At 38.0% G+C, this 13,312-nt stretch overlaps 1 long non-coding RNA gene across 2 annotated transcripts in view; it reads right to left on the reverse strand.

The window, feature by feature from the left end:
- Positions 1-12,739, reverse strand: part of LOC122238716 — a 293,519-nt gene extending 280,780 nt beyond the window's left edge. For both annotated transcript variants that reach the window (XR_006217825.1, XR_006217824.1), the window contains exons 1-2: positions 12,205-12,739; positions 3,050-3,117 (exon numbers count right to left, since the gene is read on the reverse strand). This is a non-coding gene — a long non-coding RNA (uncharacterized LOC122238716). The remainder of the gene's footprint in view (positions 1-3,049; positions 3,118-12,204) is intronic.
- Between the last annotated feature and the right edge of the window lie 573 nt (positions 12,740-13,312).

A 13,312-nucleotide genomic window follows, 5' to 3' on the forward strand; every position in this document is an offset into this window, starting at 1 on the left:
AGTTTGTTCAAAAAGCAGAATCAGGCCTGTAAGCATAGAAAACAAACTGATGTTTGCTGGAGAGGAGGGGTGTGGGGAGATGGGCAAAACGGGTGAAAGGGAGAGGGAGACACAGACTTCCAGTTATAGAATGAAAAAGTCATGAGAATAAAAGGCACAGAATAGAGAATACAGTCAATGTTGCTGTAATAGTGTTGTATGGTGACAGATGGCAACTATACTTGTGGTGAGCATAGCACAGTGTACAGACTTGTTGAATCACTGTGTTGTACATTTGAGACTAATATAACACTGTGTGTTAACTGCATTCAAATTAAAAATATTAATTTTTTTTAAAAAAGGTATTTGTTAATGACAGTTCCCAAGGGGAACGGGAATGCGACACTGGCAGATTCACAGGGAAGCCCCAGGGGCAGTCAAGAGGCAGAAGTGAGGGTAAGGTGTGAGCAAGAGACTTTACTGTGGTTTTTGTAATAAGGGATGGCCAAGGCAGGGTAAACAACTTGAGCAGATCTAGGATTAGAGAGTTTGAATACTTTCAGTAGGCTCTGGGCTACAGGATATTTGAGGCAGAGGAATACTGGAATACTGGAATATACTGGAATCCTGGAATATAAGAACCAGACAGAGTTCATGTAGGGACTCTGGATTTGGTTGATTTGCATATCAAAGGTGTGTTTTCAGGCAAGTTGTATGCTATCTCTTAAAATGAAGTAACCCAAGAAGGGACAGTCTCTCCAGGATCAGCAAGGCCCCAGATGCCAGAGCATCACGAATACAAGAAATAAGAAAATATATCACTACACATGTATATATACATACTCTTTGTTTCAGCAATTTACCATTCAGGAATTGATACTGTGGAAATGCACACAAAAGCAGTGATGTATAAACCACAAATACTCAGTGCCTCACTGCTTGCAACTGTTCAAAGTTTCTATTAACAACATGGGATTCTGATGTTTGTGGAGGCTAAGAAGTGAGGCTGTGACTAAGAGAAAGAAGTTGGGGCTCCAACGAAGCACCATTACAGGTGTGGGTGTTTCTGGAGAGTTTTAACAACTAACCAGAAAATGACGACAGTGATTCTTAAACTTCAGTGGGCATTCAAATCACCTGAAGGGCTTATTAAAACCGAATCCAGATCTCTGCTCCCGATCTCTAGAATTTTCTATTCAAAAGTTTTGGGCCCCCAAAATGCACATTTTTACCAAGATCCAGGTGATTCCTATACTGCTGGTCTAGAGACCACACTTTGAGATGCATTGCCTAAGAGGAACAGCTGTTGAACCAGGACATCAATTTGGAGAAGGTATTCTAACAGCTCAACTCAACTGACCTTGACAAAGGAGCAATCAACCACACCTGTGAGACTGCATGAGCAAAGCTTGCCACCAGAGGGCAGTGCTATAGGTCTTGGGCACCCTAGATTGGATAGAGATACTATCCTAATTAGACCTGACTTAATTGGATGACACATTTCCAGAATCATTCACTTTTCAAGTAAGGTTGGGTAGCGATTCTTTAACACAGCTGTTTTGAGCAACTGGCTACAAGATAAATATTTGAAGGTCAGTCCTAGGTTTGGAATGCTCAGATGGCCAAGTCACATATGAGCTATTGAAGACCCCTTCACCCCAGGAATATTATTCTACAAAGACATGTTTCAACTTCTCTATGTGGTCTCTTCAATATTCATTTGTATACATTTATGTGGAACTTGACTCTGTGAAAGGTAGCACTACATATAACCCATGCCCCTCCCACCCCCCTTTTGTAGGGTAACACCATGAGAGTTGCATGAGAAAATATATCATTTTCTCATGAAAAATAATGGGAAATATTTCTTGAATCTTTGTTCCAAACTTTAGCCAAATTCAGTCACGAAGTTTGGTTTTACTTTTTTTACTACCAGAATTATAGACCAAATTGTGAAAGGAATATCAGAAAGTATGTAAAATACTTTGTATATATTTTATAACCTCAAATCATAGCTTCTATCATAAATTTGGTATAGAACTAATCTCAAAAATAGTGTAATCATACTGATCTGAATTATAGAATAGGAACTGTGAGTTTTCTTCAATTATTGCCACTTAAATGTAGCTTTTACAATACCAATTATTTTCAAAAAAATAATAGCAACAAAAGGAATATTATTAATATATGATGTGTTACAAATAAATTCTAAAAATTGAATTAAAATAATGCAGTTTCAAAACACTACAGTCAAATGTTATTCCCATTGTGGAATACATTACAAAGTAGAAAAACAAATTTTCTGGTATTATCAAAAGCCAATAACTGTTTTCTGTTGTTCAATACTTAAATCAGAAAGTTGTCCCTTCCTAATCTGAGAAAGTAAGAAATTTTTAGGTAATGACATCACTTCTTTCCGAATATGACATGCCATTTTGTTTGATTTTAGCAATAATCTATAATTTCAGTGACTAGATCTTACATCACAGATCCACATACTATCACTGAGATGGTTGGTAAAGGGTGGCAATGGTTTGCTAATAGGGACAAAGAATACAGACCAGTGAATATTCAGGTTAAACAGATTGCATTTACAGTTGAGCAGCACATTTCCCAGCTATTAATACCAAGGACTAATCATAGTTCATACATCCTCACTCTTCACAGCCTGGCAAAAGGCTTTGGCAGCAGAAGGCTGAGTCATTTTTATCTCCCGTTGCCATGGGATCCTATTGCCCTGGAGACCCTTCTACCAGAGCCTGCAGCACCAGCCACAGCGTCACTCACACTGAGAACTCTCCCAGGGCAGGAGCTGAGGTGGCCCACCAGTGATCCCTTTTCAAAATCAGAAAGTGTCATTTCTGCAGTGGTTAAGTGAGTTTTCCTTTTTCCATGAGTAAGCTATTTAGTCTGGTCATTTCTGCTTTTAACCTAATGCCAGGAAGTGTGTGTGTATGTGCATGTGCGTGTGTGTGTGTGTGTGTGTGTGTGCGCGCGCCAGTATGTGTATTTTAAGTATAACTGACTTCTAATGCAGCAATAGGACAAATGAATTACTATATTGACCTACCTCTTCTCTGAGCATAGAATGTTAAGATTTATGCGATCCAGTCACGAGTTCTGCCATTCTGTCCCGCACTAAAAAAAAAAAAAAGAAAAAGAAAAAAGCATAAAATATTTCAACATAATGAATCACCAATAAATACTGAAAACACACATTTAAAATGCATGAAATATGTATATTTTATGTTTTAGGGTTAGGAGTAAATATATCTGTTAGCTAAAATTTCCATGATAGCATTCATCTGTTTCTGTTGTAAGATTGTTCAGGGTCTAGACTGAAATTTAGCTTCTACTTTCAACAAGGAAAATTTTTTTAGTAAATTAATAATATTATAAGCCTGATAGGTGATGTTTAAACTTCTCAAAAGTATGTATTTTTTCAAATATGCTAGAACAACTTAGAAGGATTGATTTACACTGAAATAACTTATATGTTCATATCATTTTTATCTGCCTGATAACATTTTATCTGTTTTTGCTAAAGATTCTTCTATAATAATTCATTAACTTAACTGAAAACTTTGTGGTACATAAAAGTTATTCAACAGCATTTTTTTCAGAATTTATATTTTAGAGTAATTTTTGCAAGAATTAGTCAAACTGGAAGAGACGAGTAAGACTCAAAGATGAATATTATGTTTCTCTACAATTCTATGATAAAAGAATGATTTTATGAAAATATAATTTTTTATTCAATTAATATTTATGGAATGTCTACTATGCACAAAGGGCATTGGCTGCTGTGACAGAAGCTCTTAAGTACCTATCTACTATTCCTTCTCTGCGTCTCACTGAATAGCAGAACCCTGCTTTCTGTTGCGTGTGGGTGTGACAGTGCGCCAAGCTGAGAAACTACATTTCCCAGCTTCCTTTTCAGATAAAGATGGACACATGAGTGGCCAATAGAGCAGAGCAGAAGGTATAGGTGGGGTGACTTGGTTAGGTGTTAGCCTTTCCACCTTTCATAGTCTTGTTGCCTAGAACACAAATATAAGGGCTGAAGCTCCAGGATAAGAGCCAGCATTCAAAAGGCCGGAGATGAACAAGAGAAGGACACTGGAAGAGTGGTGACTATATTAGCTAGGGTTCTCCAGAGAACTAGAACCACCATATTCTGTTGTTAAATATTTAAATGACATATATGCACATACACACACACACACACACACACACACACACACACACATATATATGTATATATGTGTATATATACATATATATGCATATAGATATGATTTATCATAAGGAATTGGTTCACATGATTATAAAGTCCCAAGATCTGCAGTCTGCAGCAAACTGAAAACTCAGGAAAGTTGATGTTTCAATTAGAGTCTGAAGACTGGAAAAAAAACGAAAAACAATGTCCTAGTTTGAAGGCAGTCAGGCAGGAGGAGCCCCTGTTACTCAGCCTTTTGGTTCTATTGAAACTTCAATAGCTTGGATTCGGCCTACCCACATTAGGGAGGACAATCTGCTTTACTCAGTCTACCAATTCATATGTTAATCTAATCCAGACACCCTCACAGACACACCCAGAAAAATAAACTTTGATTAAATATCTGGCCACTCCGTGGCCCAAGCTGACACACAAAATTAATCATCACAGTGACATTTGGCCATCACAGATCTTGGATGGCCTGGACAGCAAGCCTCCAGACTTCTTTTATGTAAAAGAAGAATAAATCTCTACCTTACTTAACACATTGTTTTTCAGGTCTCTCTTACAGCCAAATGCAATATCTAACTGATATATGATTATAAACACTTCTAAATATGGATTTCCCATAAATATTTTAAATTTTCAAACATTATTATCACATGATAAACTCTCAGCAAATATGTCCAAAGAGGTATCTAAGATCAGGACATAAAATCTTTCCGAAACCAATTTAGGGGATGATAAACTATAAATGTTACCATACTGAAATGTATAAATATTCTTTCTTATTGAAAACATTGTCTCATTTTCTTTATTTTTTATCCACTTCATCTGGCTAATTCAGATTCATCTTTCATAATTGAGTTTACATGTCGACCCTTCTAGAAAGTCTCCCAAGTTATCCTTTATCAAACTTTATTCTTTCAGTAATGGTTCTTGCTGTATTCTACTATATGAGTACGTACTCATTCCATGAGCCCTAAGAGAACTGGGTTTATGTTTTATGGAGGTTTCTTTTCTTCTAAATAATTTGGTCTTCAAGTGAGGAGAGATGGATTAATCTTGCTTCCGAGTTCATTGCACATTGTCACACTTGGTCCTTGTAAGACCACCCACCACTTAGTTTTACCTATTTATTTACTCATTTATTTAATTCTTTAATCTCTACATAATATTCCAATTCCTCTTTGCCATCACATAGGCAATCTGTGTAATATGACAACAGACACTCTTGTAAATTGTTTCCTGGTTTATGTGCATATGTTTTTAACATTTTTATGAGTGGTCCTGTTATAATACATGTTTTAATTTGGGGATTAAACTTATTCTGTGTTTTGATTTGTTTACTTAACTAATTTTTTTAAATTCATCCATGGTGCTATGTGCACATTTAATCAATTGTTTCCAACTGGTGCATAATGTTCTCTGGTATACAGCTGCCACAGTTTACCTATTTGTTCTCCCAAGACATTTACTGTTTGTTTCCAAATCTTGATTACCACAATAATGGAGCAGCAAGCATTCATTTACGAGTCCCCTTTAGATCTTGTAAGAATTTCTTTAGTATGTGTATGTTAATAATGTCTGTGTGCATAATGCATACATCTATATACATATATGTTAAATACATACATATATGTGTGCGTGCATAAATATAAATATTTCCTAAGAGCTGAATTGCTAGGTCACAGAAAACTCTCATACTTATTTGACAATGTAGTGCAAACATACTCTTTCCAAAATGGCTTAATCTGTCAACCTCTTACTAGTAGAGCATGAGAATATCAATATACTCACAGCTTCTCCAACATTTGACATTACTTACCTCCCAAATTTTGTCTCACTAGCAATGTAAAATCATATTTGTTTTTAATTTACATTTCTCCAATTACTAGTGTGTTTGAGAATCACTCTATATTTTTAGCCTTTTGGAGGTTCCTTTTTTCTACATCATCGTCCATATTTCTACTGGAATTGCTGTCTTTTTGTTGGTAATTATTTTCAGGTGTTTCTGTGTATTCTACATCCATTCCTAGGGTTAGACATTTGAAACATATCTTCCCAATTTTATATCTGCCCACTAATTATAGTGCCCACTAAGTCCATCACTAAACACGGGGCACCTGGGTGGCTCAATCAGTTGGGTGTCCAAGTCTTGATTTCGGCTCAGGTCACGAACTCGTCGTTTGTGGGATCAAGTCTCACTTCAGGCTCTGTGCTGACAGCATGGAGCCTGCTTGAGATTCTCTTTCTCCTCTCTCTCTGCCCCTCCCCACTGAACTCTCTCAAAATAAATAGACATTAAAAAAAAATAAAATAAATCCCTTACTGAACAGAAAATGCTTAATTTTGATGTAAAAATAACCAAGGGGCATCTGGGTAGCTCAGTTGGTTGAGCATCCAACTCTTGATTTCAGCTCAGATCAGGATCTCACAGTTCTGTTCATGATTTGATTCGTGAGATCAAGCCCTGTGTAGGCTTCTGCACTGACAAGAGTGGAGCCTTCTTGGGATTCTCTCTCTACCTCTCTTTCTGTTCCTCCCTGGCTTCTCTCTTTCTCTGTCTGTCTCTATCTCTCTCTCTCAAAATAAATACACATTTAAAATAATAATAATCAATATTTTCCCCATAGATTAGAATTCATTTTATTTAAGAAGTTCTGCCCCACCCCATCACAAAGATAGCTCTTATATTTTCTTTAATTAGCTTTATAATTTTGCCTTTCATATTTAAGTATTTACCATCTGGAGTCTATCACTATATATAGGATTTTTTCTCCATACAGTGAATAATTATCATCCCAACATAATCGACTAGAAGATTAACTCTTTCCCCATTATTTATGATGTCTCTTTATCATATATGCATATACTAGCCTGTTTCTGAGTTTTTTGTGTATATTTCTTTTTTTTAACCTGTTTTTATTCATCAAATGGATCTCTATATCCTTGGAGCCTAGTGGAATGCTTAGACTTTATTTGTGGAATGAGTGATGATAAGCTACTCATAACAGATCCAAAGCTGTTTATCGTCTATGGTACTTATTGTTGCAACTGTGTAATTTAAATGTTGCATAAACAAATGAAATGGGAGAACAAGGAGAATTATTTCCATAAAAACTATTTTGAAAGATTTTGATATGGAGAATTGTTAACATAATTCTTGCAAACTAGGTGTGGATTAGGACACTATGAATGACTGGGACAAGGTGGTGGGAATATTAAAGATACAGAGGAATCCACCACTCAGATGGCTTTAAGCTCCTCTCCATTGTAGAGAAACCAAAACTAAAAAACATAGATGATGCCTTATGGACATGGCCTATACAAGACAGATAAATTGGAATTATAAACATAGCATCTATACTCAAAATGAAAATCACCCTTAATCAAAAGATTGACACAATAATGTATATGTATATATTTACATTGAAATAAAATATATTCATGTATCATTTTAATAATTCCCTGTTTCAACAAAGTTTTCAATTTATCAACCAATTATGGGATCAGATATGAGATCTTCTATAAAGCAACTACCTAAAAATGGTTACAAGTTCTAAATGAGCTACACATTCAAAATTTGGGGACACATCTAGAAAAAACTATTATCTGAGAATATACTTAAATCACTCTGAAACATATTTAAAATCAATACTAAATACTTGAACATACTTAATCACCTGCTTTTCTTAGATTATTAAAAGTAGAGGTAGTACAGTAAAGATTATTTCAAGATGGGGGTTGAGCACATACATCTTTAAATGTTTTTAAAAGGTAAAAATCCACAGCAACAGTGACAAACAGAAAGAATGCCACCAGCTCCTGGGAAATTTTGAGGAATTCCTGAAAGATAGGAAGCAGATGGAGTTAGAATGTCAGGGAAACAAAATCAGAGAAAACAATAGCCCAAAGCACACAGATGAGAAAATTACTGTTAAAAGCAATTGCATATATAAACAACCTCAGAGTCAACAAACAAGAGGGCCTTAGGAAATAATCAGAATAATCAAAGTGCCATAATCTGAATAACTAGCCCAATTTGACCCCTTTTGTGCCCACTTATAGTAAGCTACAGATGGTAACTATGATTCTTCCACAAACCCTATCTTTAACTAAACCTCCAAAGAAAATATGGGTTCTTAAAAAGTGAGTTATCTTCCAGGATAGGATTCTTAGCACTGTGATGGGAGTGTAGAGAAAAACAGAGCAAAGTCTGAGGAAACGTCATCCTCAACTAGGAAGCCAGAAAAAGAAATAAACAAGGAGAGCAATAGACTTCAGCTTCCCATGCTAAAGGACTCTCTAAAATACAGGACTTTCTGGAGTGTATATTTTTGGTATAAAAGATTCCCAGAATAAATATTGGGCCTAGATAAGTAGAGCTGTTCCCCAACTAATTAAAGACCACGGAATGAATAGAGAGCTCCTACACTCTGAAAGAATCTTTGTGATCTGGCAGGACCACTCATCCTTCCATACATTTCTACAGAAGCCTATGCTAATCAGATCATATATTCACAAACAATTAAATATTGATTATCACGTGCAAATATGAACAATCAAGATTCACTAAAGATTTGAAAGAAACCAACACCACACCAAAGGAGGCACCATATTCACCAAATAAAAGAACACCCAACACAACCAAGTTGAAAGAACAAACAGAAGACAGCTCTTGTGTCTTCTGTATGTGTAAGTATAATTAGTAGGGATAGGGATAGGGATAGGGATAGGGATAATAAAACATCCTCAGAATGTTTTAATGGATAACACATCCATAAGACAAAAAACAGGATTCTATGAAAAAGAAACAATTAGAGATCTTAGAAAAATAAAAATTCAATAAATGAGCTGAGCGGTGTACTGGACACAGCAGAAGATAAAATATATAAGCTGGACTATGTCCCTGAGGGATACTCCTGGAAGGTAGAAGGAAAGGACAAAGAGATGACACATGTAAGAAAAGTTGACAAATCCTTGGACTAAGTATATGCATTTTGCCCATTTTAATTTGATCATTACAGCCACCTGATGAAGTAGATTTAATTATTATTTTCAATTTTGCAGATGGGACACAAAAATCTAGATACAGCGTAATGGAGCAAGTCAGTGGCACTATCCAGTCTAGGCCTTGGGTCCTTCAATCATAGGCCAAGCTCTTCTCCCTGGCTCAATATGTGGGTTATTGTTATGCTGGGATAACTGGGAAATGCCTGTTTTAATACATTATAATGCTGAAGATATCCAAGAGAGGAGCATGAGCATGGCTGAATCTCAGGCAAAGTCAAGGAGACTGAAGACTCAGAGAAGGCTGTTGGATTTGACCTTCAGGATAAATCTTGAGAAAGGTTTTATCAGGACGGTGGTCCTCAGAAGTCAATATTATTAAATAGGCACCGTGAGAGCTTATGAAGCTGAAGAATTCTGGGCCTCAACTCCAGAAATCACAATCCAGTTCACATGGGTGGCTTTAGAATCTCCATTTGAACAGGCACCCCGGGTAACTGAGAAGCAGGTTCAAAACTGAGAGGAGAGGGTTGAGGATACAGATAGACCAAGATAGCTAGAATCCCCAGGGCAGAGTACCATAATGGAGAGACCACTCTGGACACCTACAGAAAGTTCTCTTCAAATCTTCAACTAAGAACTGGTCAACACATGCCTGTGAGGAAATCACTCCAGGCTGGGGAAAGAACCACCAAAACAGTTGGAACAGTTTTTGGAGATCACACAAGACCAGGAATCAACCAGAGTGAAGGATTTCCACAGTACATAGGGCATTAAGTAGGGTACTCAGAAGGGTACTGCCTCCATAGTGGAGAAAAATTAGCCTGAGCTCAAATGGCATTATTGTCCCATCTAACAACAATAACAAAAACTCTAGCCTTGAATCGTTCAAAATGCTTCCAAGTAACTTCACTGCATCCCCAAAGAGGCTCAACAATATTTAACAAAATTCCTTACTCAAAAAGATAAACTCATAATATGTGCATCAAATAAAAAATTATCAGACATGTAAAGAAACAAGCCTATAAGGAGGAGAAATACTTATTAATGGAAACAGACTCAGAAATTACACAGATGATAAAATTAGTAGACAAGGACATAAAAACAGTTATTACAACCATATCCATGTATTCAAAAAAAAAAGTAGAAGAAAGCATGCACGTATCAAATGAGACATGGAAGGTATATAAAAAGAGAACCTCCAGAGATGAAAAGCATAACGTCTGAAGAAAGATAAATAATGAGAAGGATAAGGCCTTCCTCATCGTTGTGTCAGAATCCAGAGTAAATGCCCAGAGTAAATGCCCTGCAATAATTCTTTGATGAATGAGTGAATATATAGATTCTTTTTCCTCCAATCAATGGCTGGCTTAAGGGGTATGGCTGTGTTTTTACAAATAAGACACTTAGAACTGGGAATAAAATTATAAATCTGAGCACAACGTATCACTTTATACAGTTTCCCAATGCCATTTTGGCATGTAAGAGCAACCTTTAAAAACTATTAAGTTATAATCCAAGGAGGAAAAAAGTAGAAACTATGGAAGAAGCAAGAAAATATAACATTCTTTAAAATTCTTCTCTGAAACAGGGGCCAGTTAATGTCAAGGGAAAGTCCCCACATCCACTCTGGCATTTGGCTAAATCTAGCCCTGCTTTACCTACAGCTGGGTGAGTTTCCTTTCATTTCCTCTGTTCTTCATTCTCCTCACTGGGCCTGTCCTCCCATTAAAGTCAGCAGAAAGCAGATGGATGTCCATGGAAGCAAATCCCCAGAGGGTTCCGAGGTCTCCAAAGTTGTTGTTAAGCCGTCTCAGAGTGCAGATGGCAGGGTGCGAAATCTCACAAGCTGCCCAGAGGCCCAGCAGTTGAGTTCAAGCCCTAATGAATAAATCATGCTTCTTCTCTCCATAATCTGGCGTTGGGGTACTGGGCAGCATTTGTCATTCACCTGAGTCCTGACCATCTCGTTATAGAACTGCAGAAATCTCTAATGATGTATTCTCTAGGAACAGCCTATATGCAACACTTGGGGCTTCTTGGGTATATGTACATCTGTGCAAGGAATTCTATACTTGCTCTTGGTGGAATTGCCCTGACAGTGACAGAGCCTCCCACCTGCCCCTTAATAAAAGGGTGCATTTGGCTCAATAATAATTAGCATCAATAATGGGAGAGCTCTTTGCAAGGCCTGAGCCTGGCCTTCCCAGGCTGCAGGTGCAGAATTATCCCCATGACCTTTTGCTCCAGGATCGGTCATTGAGGAGAGGAGCGGAGCCGTCAGGAGGGAATCGCAAGCCTGTTTATCTTCCCTAAGAATCATTGTCTGGCCTCTGCTATTCATGTCAGCAGCAGCATTTTCCTCTTGGGAAACCTACAGGAGAGGCCGAGACGCCTCATCTGCATGCGTGCTTGCTGGAGCCTGGCAAATGGGCACCTGGTTTATTTTCTGGGTATCTTTATGCTCATTCGCAAAGAAAGAAAATCCACTTTATTACAAGGAACAAAAACACAATGGAAAGAACCCAGGTGGCTGAAGGCTGACTGACAGGCAAGGATGTCAGGAATAAGATGCCAGACAAGGGTCCTGTGTTTCCAAACGGCAGACTCTAGCTGCCAGTGTACACATGGAGCCTGTTACCCGTGGAGGGAAACTGCCCCAAAGTAAGGAAACACCAGCCCCCTCTTTATTCGCCTGCTCCAAATTATGGAGGTACGGTAGTCCCCCCTTATCCAGGAGAAATACATTCCAAGACCCCAAAGCAGTGGACACCTGAAACAGCAAATAGTTCTGCACCTTATACCATCTTTTCTCCTATGCAGAAACACCCATGATAAGATTTAATTTCTAAATCAGGCGCAGTGAGAGATGAGCAACAGAAACGAGTAAGAAAATAAAACAATTACAACAATATACCGTAATAGAAATTTGGGAGTGTGGTCTCTCTCCCTCTCTCTCTGTCTCTCAAAATATCTTACTGTACTGGACTCACCCTTCTTAGGATGCCACGAGATGAGAAAACGCCTACGTGATGAGGCGACGGGAGCGCCGCAGGGTGTGGCGTATCCCTATCGCTAGGCTATATTGACCTTCCGCAGATTCCACAGAAGGAGGATCATCTGGTTCCCGCCTGCGACTGCGGTTGACCAAGGGTAACTGAATCTGCGGACAGCGAAACCAAGGATTACGCGCGACTGTTGTCCCACAAGCTAGTCTGCGGGAACTTGTCTTTTCCCTCGTTTGCTTTGGGTTCTGGCTTCATAGGGATAATAAAAGAAACAAAAATTCAAAAAGGAACTGTGACCCCCTATCCCTCTGATGAAGTGATGTTCGAATTCTGTAAGATCAAATTCTTGCTGGCTCGTTTTCATTCTTGGTGATAAACAGAACATCTACTGAAACCGTTCTGTTTCCCTGATCCCTTGCGGTGCTTTAGAAATAATTTTGTAACTTCGATCACCATGATCTGAGTGAGCCCTGTCAGCCTTCCACATAAGCTACTGGAAGGCAGAACTGGGTCTGCTCCGCATTTGCCTCTCCCACAGCCCTTCCAGCATTCCCTGAAATTGGCCAGGAGCTGCAGAGGAAGAGGAGGGACCCAGTATCCAGAAGAACCTGTACCAATCAACCGAAGCTTCAGATTCTAACTGTGGCATTCGGACTGATTAAATCTTCTTCATTTCCTATAGTCACCTTTTCAGTGACTTCCATCATCAGGAACTTCAAAAGCCCTAACAATTCATATTGCCATTTTTTGCTTTATTTTGGTCTGTATCACGGTCTAAAATACTAGTTAGTCCATTCAGTGATCTTGAATATTGTCCATCACCTCTGTTAGAATAGAAGCACCATGATGGCAAGGGTTTTTGCCTGTTTTGTTTACTACTTTCTTCCCAGTGGCTAAGCCATGCTTGGCACATACTAAATCCTTAATAAGTATCTATTTAATTAATTAATTAGTTAATTAAAGACATCAAATTCCTTGTATATTGTGAGTACTTATAAATTATTTACTTAAAAGTGGCTTTGTTGAGCGGCGCCTGGGTGGCTCAGTTGGTTAAACGTCGGACTTGGGCTCAGGTCTGATCTCACCGTTCAGT

This window comes from Panthera tigris, chromosome B2, assembly GCF_018350195.1.
Source record: "Panthera tigris isolate Pti1 chromosome B2, P.tigris_Pti1_mat1.1, whole genome shotgun sequence".
Lineage (NCBI taxonomy): Eukaryota > Metazoa > Chordata > Mammalia > Carnivora > Felidae > Panthera > Panthera tigris.